Genomic DNA, 13,761 nt, shown 5'->3' with positions numbered 1-13,761 from the left:
TGCTTTTAGAAAATAATTCCTAAAGAAGTTTCTGGAACAGGATCACTAAACAAATAAGTGGTAATAAAGACTGTATAGTAAGTGAAGTGGTACAATGGACTCTATGTTTGTCTATGCAAATTCTTATTTTGAAACCCTAATCCCAGTGAAGTAGTATTTGGAGGTAGACCCATTGGTAAGTAATTAGGTCATGAGGGTGAAGCCTGGGATTAGTGCTAATCTCTCTCTTGGCAATCTCTCCATATTACTAAGGATACAGGGGGAAGGTGGAGGTCTTCAAGCCAAGAAGCTAGCTCTTACCAAACACCAGCTCTGCTGGTACCTTTGTCTTGGACTTCTCTGCCTCTAGAACTATGAAGACAGGTAGTAATTATTCCTGGCCTATTACAGCATCATTGTTACAAAAAATTTTACCAAAATAAGAATTTCACGTGTGAAATAAGCTCCACAATGTAAGAAAAGCCAAGGGGAAGTCCCTGAAACCATGACCCCACAGCCCTGGGTATAATTTAGAAGCCATAGTGGAAAAATTAGTGTTACTTTTAAAAATGTAAAGAATGCAGAGCTGGTGGATTAAAGTTTACATCCCTGTTGAATTCACCAATTTGGCCTTTTTGAAAACTGGGTCTTTCATGGGAGACTACCAAAGACTTAACTGGCAGCCTCAACTGTGGCTGTTTTTCTGGTTGTCTCTACTGTACAATAACAGATCTATAAAATAGATAATAGACAATACCAATTTATGGCAGAAATTGATGAGAAAACACCCATCAGATCAAGAGCTTAATAACAAGCACTAGAAGCTATTGATCTGGCAAATGTGACCATTTCAATTTCTATTATGGAGAAGAATCTAAAGTAACTCACATGGAAGAGACAGTAGGATACATTTGTGGGACAAAGTGTAAGATATCTTCACATCCTGCCTCTGGGTTATATAATGCTTGCATGCTTTGCCACAAAGGATTTTGATTATTTGGACATTTTAAGAAATACTAAACTGCCCCACTGTATTGATAATATTCTGTTAATTGAACACGGGGACTAAGAAGCAGATCATATGCTAGATACCCTAATAAGACACGTATGCATCAAAGGATGGAAAATAAAATCTTAAAAGCTCCAGGTGCCTGCTAATCAGTGAATTTTTAAAAGATTAATTACAATGGAGTATTTGGAGTTACCTCTCCAAAGTAAAGGGCATATATTATGCCTCAGAACTCACCACTAAGAAAAATCAAATGCTTTATAGGCCCTTTCATGTAAAGGAGGCTGCACATCAACTGGGGATAGTGTTGCAGCTTGTTTATCAGTTGATTGAAAAAACTGCCAATTTTGATGAAGTACCAAAATCAGAAAGGCTGCCTCAGCAGAAATTAAGCAGCCCAATTGTTTGTGTGATAGGACCCAAGTGATCCTATGTTGCTAGAACATTTGGGGTAAATAAGATTATGTAGAATATTTAGGAAGCTTCAATAAGAAAGTTGTCCTAAAGATTTTGGAACTAAAGTCTGTAGTCTGCATCAGGGAACTGTTCAGAACTTGAAAAGCTTGCTTTTAGCATACTCCTAGGCCCTAGGACTGCTTAACTATAGGAATCAAACTCATGTTCAGAACTTCCCACATGAGCTGGGTATTGTCAGACCACTAGCAAATATCCATCACATCATGGCAAAAATACATTTAGGAGAATGTCCTATGTGAGGTTGTAGGGCACATGTAATTTATATAAATAACATGGCCTGGCTCATGATGGGTAGGCTTGAAATGTTGATAGCTAAAATGTTACCTCATGTAAAAATATGTGTGTTTTCCTGAGCAATGAGAAGTGATCTGCTCATTGGTTGAGGCCCTGGAAAGAACAAACTTAAATGACCAGGAATACAGTTATTGGGGGATTTATGTGTGGGAGTAGCAATGAAGTGGGAGGGTCTTCCCCCCCCCCCCACATTAGTACCCACCAAAGAACACTGAGAAGGTAGGGAGGATATTCTTCAGCCAATCTTTATGCTTGACCACACAGTGGGTGTCATAGCCATGGTTGCAGAGATGAAGGCTATACATAAACCCAACAACATGGATTCATTCTCATCAAGACCCATCTGATTAATACCATTGAATGTTTGACCTTTCAGTGGCAAAGATCTATGCTAAACTCTAGATATGAGGGATGGTACCATCCCTCTAGAAAATCATCCAACCACATATTGCAGTTGATTTAGTTGAATCCTTCCATCGGAGGGAGACAATGATTCATTTTTACAGCATTCCAACCAGGCTCACTTTCATAGGCATTGGAGTGATTTATCATGATGGGGTTCAATGGAAAGGCATCCACTTCACAAGAAAAGAGGTGTGACCATGGACATATTATCATAGTGTCCACTACTGCTAACATATACTCTATAATCCAGGAGTGCTATCCTGGTAGATTGTTGAAATTCTCTTTAAAGTCACAGCTAGAGGTGCCTGAGTGGTTCAGATGGTTAAGCATCTGCCTTTGGCTCAGGTCATGGTCACCAGGTCCTAGGACTGGGCCTCATGTCCACTCTTGGCACAGCAGGGAGTCTGCTTCTCCCTCTCCCTCTGTGTCTGCCTTTCTCCCCCTCTCCTCTCTGTCTCAAATGAATAAAATCTTAAATAACAACAACAAAAAAAATCACAGTTAAGGTATAATCTTGGAAAAGACCTTACAGGATTAGAGTACTACAGAATAACACTCGGAATCAATAGGCTTTGTACTAGGGGGGAAAAAAAAAGTTTCCTCCCATGTGTCTCCTTTACTTTTATGCAAAACACTTCACTCATGACATGAAATGTATGGGAGTTTTTCCTCATCAAGCCATTCTTGACATCAGCTTTGTGTCCAAAAATTTAACTCAATTTAGACACTATCTACAGAGATAAATGATGTAGGTTGAGAGTGTGATCCTATGAGACAGTCTCCCTGACTCTAAATGTCATTACAAGTAGTAGGTCCCCAGGATACCCACAATGTCTCTCTGACTTGGTTACAAATCTGAGGTTCCCATGACATCCTCCCCACTTAGATTCAATTAATTTGCCAGAGGAGCTCACAGAACTCAGGGAAAAAGCCCATTTCTATTTAGCAATTTTTTTAAAGGTAAGTGATACAGATGAATAGCTAGATGAAGATACATCAGGTGAGGTTGTGGGACGTTCCAAGCATAGGACTTCTCTCCCTGTGGAAATGAAGGTGTGTCACCTTCCTGGTATGTGACCATGTTCATGGACCTGGACATTCTCCATCCTATTGGGAATTTTTAATGGATGCCTCATCACAAGGACACGATTTATCATTAACACAATTTTTAGCCCTTCCCCTTCTAAAGAGAACAGGGGTGATGGCAAAGCCGAACAAAACCCAAGCTTTTTATCATGGTTTGGTTTTTCTGGTGAATAGTTCTTATTCAGAAACCATCAGGAGCCCACCCATAGTTACCTCACAGTTGGTGACTATAGCAACAACTGATGCAAAATCTCAGTCATTTAAAACAAAGATTTTCCTTTTATTTTATTTTATTTTTTTTATTTTTGAGAGAAGGAGAGTAAGCATACACCTATGCAGGGGATGAAGGGCCAGAGGGAAAGAGAGAAAGAATCCTAAGCCAACTCCACTCCCAGTGCAGAGCCAAAAGCTGAGCTCTACCTCACAACCCTGAAATCATGACCTGACCCAAAAATCAAGATTTGGATAGTTATCTAACTCATGCCACCCAGGCACCTCAACAAAGATTTATTTCTTTTTAACACTATGTCCATCTTGGATTGGCTGTGGCTTTGTTTCAGGTCATAGTCACTTCAGGACCTAGATTGATAGAGCAGCCTCTACCTAGTACCTTCCTAATTATTGTGACCGAAGGGAAAGAATCATGCCAACTGTTGAATGTCTGTCCCAAAGTAACATATCCCTTCTACCAATAGCTCATTAGTTAAAGCAAGTCTTGAGGTTACTATGAGTTTCAACAGAGTATTGTCCTCTTACATAAGGAGGCATTGCAGGGACAGAAATTGCACTATTTGGTAAAAAAGTGACATCTTCCATACTAATAAACTCCATTTTATCCATGTCATATTTGCCATGACTCTTCATTCTTGTTTTAAAATACGTGCTTAGAAATATCCACCTTAGTAAAGGAGCTAGGAAAAATAACAAAAAGCCAGCAGAAGGAACAAAATAATAAAGATTAGAGCAGAAATAAATGATCTCGGAACTGAAAAACTATAGAACAGGTCAATGAAACCAGAAGATAGTTCTCTGAAAAAATATAAATGATAAACCTCTAGCCAGACTTCTCAAAAAGAAAGGACCCAAATAAATAAAATAACAGATAAGAGAGGAGAAATAACAACCCAAACCACAAAAATACAGACAATTATAAAGAATGCTATGGAAAACTATATTCTAGAGAATTGAACAACCTGAACTACATAAAGTCCTAGAAACAAGCTAAAAACTACAAAACACAGATGAAAGAAATGGAAGATGACACAAGGGCATGGAAAGACATTCCATGCTCCTAGACTGGAAGAATATTGTTAAAATGTCTATACTACCCAAAGCAATCTCTATATTTAATGCAATTCCTATCAAAATACCACCAGCATTTTTCACAGAGCTAGAACAAACTATTCTAAAGCTTGTATGAAATAACAAAATACCCTGAATAACTAAAGGAACTTTTAAAAACAGAAGCAAAGCCAAAGGTATCACAATTCTGGACTTCAAGCTTGATTACAAAGCTATAGGGATCAAAACAGTATGGTATCAACACAACAATAGACACATAGATCAATGGAAAACACAGAGGGATGTACAATTATATTTGGTCAAGCTTTGACAAAGCAGAAAAGAATATCCAAAAGGAAAAAAAAAGACATTCTCTTCAACAAACGGTGTTGGTAAAATTGGACAGCAACATGCAAAGAATGAACCTGGACCATTTTCCTACACCAAACACAAAAACTACATCCAAAATAGATTAAAAACCTAAATGTGAACCTGAAACCATAAAAATTCTAAGGGAGAACACAGGCAGTAACCTGGCATTGGCTGTAGGATGTCTTTCTAGGATGTCTCCTGAGGCAAAGGAAATAAAAACTATCAGGGCTTCATCATAATAAAAAACTTCTACACAGCAAAGGAAACAGTCAATGAAACTGGAACGGGCGAAGATATTTGTGAAGGAGATATCTGTTAAAGGGTTTGCATCCAAAATGTATAAAGGACTTAACAAACTCAAAACCCCCAAAATGAAAAATCCAGTTAAAAAATGGGCAGAAGACATGAATAGACATTTTTCTAAAGAAGACATACACATGGTAACAGACACAGGAAAAGATGCTCAGCACCACTCATCATCGGGGCAATGTAAATCGAAACTGCAGGGAGATATCACCTTACATCTTCTAGAATGGCTAACATCAAAAGCACAAGAAACAGGTGTTGGTGAAGATGTAGAGAAAGGGAAATCTTCCACTGTTGGTGGGAATGCAAGCTGGTGCAGCCACTCTGGAAAACAGTATGGAGGTTCCTCAAAAAGTTAAAAATAGAGCCACCCTATGACCCAGTAACTGCACTATTAGATATTTACCCAAAGAATGCAAAAATACTGATTCAAAGAGGCACATGCACCCTGATGTTTTTAGTAGCTTTATCTACAATAGCCAAACTACAGAAATGTGCCCAAGTGTCCATCAACTGATGAATGGATAAAGAAATGGTATATAAAGAATGGAATATTACTCAGCCATAAAAATAATTAAATTTTGCTATTTGCAATGACATGGGCAGAGTTAGAGTACGATGCTCAGCAAAACATGTTAGAGAAAAACAAATACCTGGTGTTTTCACTCCTGTGGAATTTAAGAAATGAAACAAATGGTTACAATGGGAGAGAAAGAGAAAGGCAAATAAATAAATTCTTACCTCTACAGAACAAATTGATGATTACCAGAGGGGAGGTGGGTGGGTTGATGGGGATCGTAGTGATGGGGATTGTGGTGTGCGCTTGTTATGATAAGCACTGGATGTTGTACAGAAGTGCTCAATCTACATTGCACATGAAACTAATATGTTGTATATTAATTGGAATTTAAAAACCAAAAAAATTAAAAAGAAAAATCCAAGCACTTTTCTGTTTAGAAAAATATCCATTAAGATTCCAGTAGATTGATCCCCACCAAAAGGTCAACAGTCTGGCAATTTAGAGCTTTCAAAGCACCTTTAGATAAGTATCTCATTTATTCCTCCAAAGTACTCTGAAAATTTGAACTCATGAACTTTGATCCTCAATTTACCTGCTCTTGATAACCTATACTGCTATTATTTTCAATGAAAAAGGAAATTGTTATATACCTAAATATTTTGTTCTTTATAGTTAGTAGGATTTTAATTAGTTCATATTAAACTGGACTTATCTGAAGAATCATTAATTCACCTGGATTTCCTTTGTGCTCTGTTTAATTGCTTTATTTTTATGCCACCTCTTGTGCCAACATTTGGTCCTATTAATAATCCACTGTTACTCATCAACCCTAAAGATGACCTTTCCTGCTGCTTTAATTTTCTTTAAGCGGGTCACTACTACCTGATAATCACCCTACTTTCTTAAATCAGTCTGAATCTCATTTCCCAAAGTCATTTTCTTTGTATACTTTGTATAGGAAATAGATAATGTATAATTATATATTGTTAAAGCTTGAAGAAACCCTTGAGTTCACGGAACTCTTAACGGAAGATAAGAGAGGCCTAGAGACAGTAAATTTGCTTGAAATATCAAAGCTGGTGCAGGATGTTTATCGTACTAGAACTCAGGCCTTTGGATTTCTGATACAGTCTCCATCCAGTGTCTATTTCAAGAATGAGCATGCCATTCTTGACCTTGAACTCTAGTATTTTGGGATAGTCTCCATTTTCTGGCCAGATCCTGCGATAACTTTAGTACTTTTGATTTTAAACTTTCTGGCCAAAAATATAAATAAATAAATAAATAAATAAATAAATAAATAAATAAATAAATAAACAAACAAACAAACAAACAAACAAACTTTCTGGCCAGATTCTTTATTCTGCTCCTGCCCTGTCCTGCATATGGAGACTGTCCTCTGTTTCTGGTTGGGCTTCAGCCTGGGGAAGGCACCAGCAATACCTGGATGCCAGAAACGAGAATTAGGTGTTTGAGTCCCTCTCGCCTGACATGCCAGGCTCCCCTTGGTCCATGGCTGCACTTTTCCAGTGTCTGTGAGGGAGCGTCTCTAGTCCAGCTACAGAGTTTGCTAGCTGCTCTAGTAACCATCCCTTATGGCTTCAGGCCTTCCTGAGGAAGTGAGGCCTTCCTGCATTCCTAGATTTTTATTGTCTTCGTGTTAACTTTTGCTTTTGGTAACAAGTTCCTATTATTGGTTCCTTCACCTTTGTCCACATCTCTGTAAACAGTGTCCCTAAACTCTTGATATTTTGAATGTACATCTTTCTTCTGTTGGAACTCTGGTATAAGGTATATTGTCTTAGTTTCAGCAAAAGGGCTGCAATAAAAGTTATTTTTCTGTTAAGTTTTTTTCGTAGGGCAAAGGAGATTCTTCTTGCCTAAGATGTGGAAAGGCAGTGTGTAAGGTGTCACAGGTTGGGTTCTCTTTTTCTTAGTATTTGCCTCCAAACTGATGCAGTTTCCAAAAGCTGTGAACAAGCTGCAGGAGTTCTAGAATAAATATTGCTTCTCAAACCTGTCTAGCTTTGGGCTGAGATGGTGGAGACTTTACACACACTCTCCTCAGTCAATGAGGTCAGCTGCCCCAGAAAGGGCCTGATTAGACGTGGAGCTTTCTGAAGCTCAGAAAGGACCTGATGATCTAGTAAGTATAGGCTATCTACACACCTTGCACTCCGAGCTGGAAAACAGGTTATTTCCTAAAGATACACCTGTGTGGTATATCTCTGTCACACATGAGTGTACTTCTATTTGGACGTGTATCATTATGCATATTCATAGGATTATCAGATAAAATATAAAGATATCCTGTCAAATCTCCAGATGAACAAATTATAGTTTAAGTGTGTCCCATACAATATTTGAGACTCATTCGTATAAATAACAATGATTTGTTCTTTTTTTGGATTTCAAATTTGAGTACTCTGTTTGGGGGTTTTGTTTTTGCCCCCCCCCCCAAATCAGGCAATCCTAATATTAATCATCCATTAGGAGAAGCAGTTTTACATTGCATTTATACAGTTTACCTCTTGAACTAGACTACATCAATTCAAAGCCTATTTTTTCTTTAATTTAGTGGCTATTTAACCTTAGAAAGTTATTTAACATCCATGTGCTTCAGTTACTTCATCTTTACAATGGGGAAAATAAGAGATCTTAATTTATAAACTGTTTTGAGGATTAAATGAGTTAAAAGTAGAACATTGAAGAGTTAATGATACATAGCAAGTGCTCAATAAATGCTAGCAATGGCAATTATGGTTATTACAACCCTGTTACACCACTGTAATGCCATTCAATATATATTTGCAGAGTGCCGTAAAGCACCTAAATAGGATGCACGCTCTATTCCCTAGAATATTGTATTCTAATAGAGTAGATGTAGACCAAAGTACTATAAAATACTAGAATATTATATTCTAATTGAGTAGGTATAGACCAATCCAAAGTACTATAAAGGTTATACCGATAAGGCTATGAGAAGTCTTGTGGTAAATTGTGGCACAAAATTGGTAATAGAATTGAACAGTGAGATAGTTTACAGCGGCCATCCAATTTAAACTGGACTATGAAAGAAGACTATGATTTTGACTTATGAAAAGGTGATGCAGAAACATGTTGGAAAAGAACGCAGAACATTTAGAAATTCATTCTGTTGGCAATGAAAGCTAGCTAGCATGCTCTCTGAATTTCCTGCACACATGCAAGACAGCAGAGAAAATGGACATTAAATATCAAAAACCAGCATCACCCAACTATGCACTAAAACATCTGGTAAGAGGTGAGTTACATCACGGCATGCAGATTTCAGGGAACTGAAAATAGATTAGAAGATACTTCATTCCTCCCTTTTTCTCTAGTGTCAACATCTTCTCTCTCTTTAATATGTTTAGAAAGATAATCTTGAATTCTGGGTCTAACATTTTGCTTGTGATGAAAATGGGAATCCAATGTTTATTTTTCTTTTGCGATACCTGTGCTCCTCAAGGGTACTGTTTTTGCCTGGGACCTCATATTCCCCAGGGTTATCAGTTACTTTGTCAATGCTTCCAGTGTCCCAAGACTGCCCCCACATTTTTGCAATTCACTAGGAAGACTCAAGGGACTTAGCATATGGTTGGACTCGGTGCTAAGATGTATTATAGAGATACAGCAGAGCTAAACTATGTAAAAGAAAGGGATAGAGTCGAGAGGTATCCATGTGCAGGTTTCTCATGCTCTACTCCTCTAAGGGAGGGTCACAGAGAGGGCACCCATCCTCCAGTATCAAAAACGGAGTGACAACTGGGTGATGTTTCTACCCAGGTATACCTGTTGAGACTCAGAAATTAAAGATTTTAGTGGGAGCTGGTCACATAGGCATTCTTTGTCTAGCAACTATAAAAGTTCCGGGCTCTCAAAAGAAAAGTAGGCATTCTACACATAAGACTAAAAATATAACACTGTATGTGAATTATACTTCAATAAAAAAATGTTAATAAAAAACTATAAAAATAAAGTCAACCTTGATTGTAGCCTAGTGACCTGATTTTTGGACTTTGGACCTCTAGAATTGCCAGTAATAATTTGTGTTTAAAAAACAAAAAAGCAAATGATAATTATGTGAAAGATGTGTTAACTTTGCCATAAACATTTCACAATATACATGTGTCAAGTCATAGATATATTGTACTCCTTTAACTTACAGGTCATCTCTCAATAAAGCTGGAAAAAAAAGACTTAAACAGGCACTTCAGAAGAGAGTCTGTCAAAATAGCTGTTAATCATGACCTGGTGTTCAATCTCCTTAGTCATGAGGCAAAGGATAAGCGCTACGGAAGTTCCTCCAAAAAAAAAAAAAAACAAAAACAAAAACAAAAAACAAAGAACAAAAATAGAATTACCAGAGGATCCAGTAATCCCACTCCTAGGTATATATCCAAAGGAAATAAAAATCATGGAAGTTAAAACCCTTACCACAGTGGCTAAACAAAGGTCTTCACCATAAATCACATTGTTTGTCCAAACAACACAGGCTCAGGCACACGGCCTTATCAGAAAGCCAAAACTTACCAGAAGCCAAGTCCCAGACAGGAGCCAAGGGTCAAACTTGGTCAACAGTATCCCCAGGCTATTGGATTCTGTTTTCTCTGTAAGTCAGCATGTGAGTTCAAACTTGGGGCGGGGTGGGGAGGCGGTGGAGTGAACCCTGAGGTGAAGGAGTCTGCTATGGAGTGAGGAGTACTTCGCTCCAACAATTCTTGAGTTCCTAATCTCCCTCATTATATGCCAAGGATGAGGTGAATACCTATGATTGGGGAAGCAACTGCCCGAAGTCAAACCATTGCCATATTGTTCATCTCCAACCCTGATAGACACAGGTCTTCCCTGCTAACCTGACTTTACTTTTGAGAGCACTTGGGCCAGAGGTGGAATTGCCACAAGTGGGGAAACAGTTCATTCTGACACAATGGTAATGGAAAGGTAAGGGAAGAGCCCTACAGCTTTTCCCCCTCATTTATTTTTAATTTTTTTGCATTTTATTTATTTATTCATGAGAGAGAGAGAGAGAGAGGGAGAGAGAGAGAGAGGCAGAGACACAGGCAGAGGGAGAAGCAGGCTCCATGCAGGGAGCCCAACCTGGGACTCGATCCCAGGACCCCAGAATCACACCCCAGGCTGAAGGAGGCACTAAATCGCTGGGCCACCCAGGGATTCCCTTCCCCCTCATTTCTTATCTTGCAGAAGGTCCTGCTCCTTCTATACTTTCATACAGATTTCTTCTAGTTTGTTTTGTTCTGTTTTATTTTCCCTTATGATTTCTCAGGGATTGTGCTAGCATTTCTCTTAAGGCTTGGAGCAGCAGTCCTGCTATTTCAGGACCCTGGGAGGGACCACACAGAACATCAGCTTAGAACTTTTTTCCTTCTTATTGAATTGTAAAGCTTTATATATGTCCTCATTGCAACTGTCTTAGAAAATGCAGATAAAAACAGAAGAAAAAAAAAGGAAATCCAGACTCATGTACAACTTTGTGGTAGAGGAATAATCACTGTTAGCAGCTTGTGGAAGATCTTGCAAGTTTTTGTTTTTCTCCTTGTGTGCCTCTTATTTGAAGTAGAACCCTACTGTCAGCTTGCAGTTGGTCTACTTCAACGTGATGGCTGCCTGAAGATAGCTGGTGAATCGCACAGCAATTTTTATGATCGAGTCATCTGTGGGGTGGCGTAATCTTAGGAAGACCAGAAACTGGGTCCATTTGGGGGATTCAGACTCTGATTATATGCAGAAAACCAGTGGGACTATTTAAGAGAAGCCCATGAGCTGTAGAAAAAATTAGCAACTCAGGAGAAAAATAAATTCAAGAGTATGAGAGAATCAGGCAGAGAAAACTTGTGGCCATGGCCTCGATTATAAAGGGATAATTGTGGACGTAACATGGAATTGGTCTACACGATTCACATATCTATCTAGGTTCCATTCCCACTCATTTCTGGGACATAGGAGAGGTAGAGGTAGACTGTAATAAATATTTTCCTAAACTAATGAGCTGTTCCACTAAAGGATGAACCGTGTTAAGCATGCGATCAATGTTGTCTAGCAGGCAAGAACGGTTCTTCTAGTCTATCCCTCAGAAGCCCTCGGTCACAAAACACCTTCCAGTTTTGCCCTAAGGAGGCTCCAGAGATCAGTTATGAGCACATGTTCTTTCTGTTCCACCTGTAGCAATCTGGGGGGAAATGCTATGTGTGGCATAGTGGGAAACAGAAGCACCTCTGCTTATGCTCAGACTCCACTGGAAATTGCCCGAGAGGGTAAGAGAAAAGTAGCAAAAATCTGACTGGCTTGGTCTTGCTTTGAGCTCAGGAAGTGGGTTTAAATGGCTAAGGCGAAATCACTTTAAGAGATCCTATTGATGGGTTTGGTTTCTTGGACACATCGGGGCCTGACAAGCAGCACAGTATACCTCCCTTTTATGTGACACACCTGAAATTTATAAGCAAAAATAGGTTTGTAGTCACACCTCTACATACTAGGGATCTGAGCTACGATCTCTAATAAGATGTCCTTTTTAAGAGGACGAGAATGTCTTAAGTTAGAAGCTTCACATTTTATCACCGCATAAGTTAATGTCCTGCTTTTTAATTCCATAAGATAGTTCTTACTGTTAAAAAGTCAGAGTTATGAATATTTCATATTGAATGAGAAGATAATTTTATCTTCCTGGTATCAATTAGTTGGCTAAAAATACATTTGATTCAAGGCAAAAAAAGAAAAAAAAAATCATAGGCCAAGAGGATTTTTGTGGGATGTAATGTGGATAGGTGTGCGTATACAATTAAAAAATTATAGATTTTTACAAAATCATGGCTACATTTTCAATGAAACTTTGAATAAATAAATGGAAGAGAAGAAAACAATTTTGTCTTGGGGATCAAAAAAATCAACATAATCCTAGGGAATAAAAAGTGTTTTGGGAGGTTCTTTTATGGTGCTTTCAATTTTTAATAAGATGATGAGATCTTGGGAAGAGAGGTAGAAAGATAATGCAAAAAAAAAAAAAAAGACTCCTGCATGGTTTAGGTGACAACGCAAGGGAGAGCATGTGTGAGCACTTTTCCTGAAGCAGGTGATCAGCACAGGGAACAGAAGGGCCTGGGGACAGCCATGGAGCCTTGCCGAGCAGGTGTGGATCTGCAGACAGGTGGTGGCAGGCGCTCAACCCCGCCGTGACCAGAACCGGGCTCTGCTCACCTCTTCTAACCATTTCCCGTTAAAGGAGATTTAGACTCTCACATGAGCATTCTTGGCAAAGTGCTACCAAGGGTATTATAATAATCGGATCTGGAGGCGTTTAAGGCAAGGACCGAATGTGCGCTGACTCGGGATGAGCACAGTCAGAACTTGGCAGCAGCAAGGACACCAGAAAAGGACAGAATCAATCGAACAAAAAGCATCTTTCAAAAGGACCAACTTTCTTCCTAGTGGGTGCAGCGTGCTTACAAGTAGGGGACTATGTAAATGATCATTTCCTTTAAATAAATGTTCCTTTTTCACTTTGGGGGATTAGTCTTGGATGTATCTGCATTTACTATGAAACTATGGGAAGTTAGTTCAAATAGTTGGATCCAACTTAAAGAGGGACGCCTGGGTGGCTCAGTGGTGGAGCATCTGCCTTCGGCTCAGGGAGTGACCCCGGGATCCCAGGATCGAGTCCCTGCAGGGAGCCTGCTTCTCCCTCTGCCTGTGTTTCTGCCTCTGTCTCTCATGAATAAATAAATAAAATCTTAAAATAAATAAAATCTTAAAACCTTGAAGAAATGGAAAGGCCAGGGGAATAGCTGCAAAGGTGTACGAGGGCCGTTGGGACAATTTAGGCTTCAAAAAGCAGTCACTAAATTTTAAGGAATCTTCCTCCTTTCCAAGGAAGTCAAAGAACATACACCACCTAGTAAGTAAGCCAGTCTCGTTTGATTAACATGATTTAAGTGCGTTATCTCTTTACCTTTGGTCTATCTCTGCACACGAGAAGCCAGCATCGTCACCCCCT

The sequence above is a fragment of the Canis lupus genome, chromosome 8 (genome assembly GCF_048164855.1).
Source record: "Canis lupus baileyi chromosome 8, mCanLup2.hap1, whole genome shotgun sequence".
Lineage (NCBI taxonomy): Eukaryota > Metazoa > Chordata > Mammalia > Carnivora > Canidae > Canis > Canis lupus.
Note: the sequence above shows the minus strand (reverse complement) of the source record.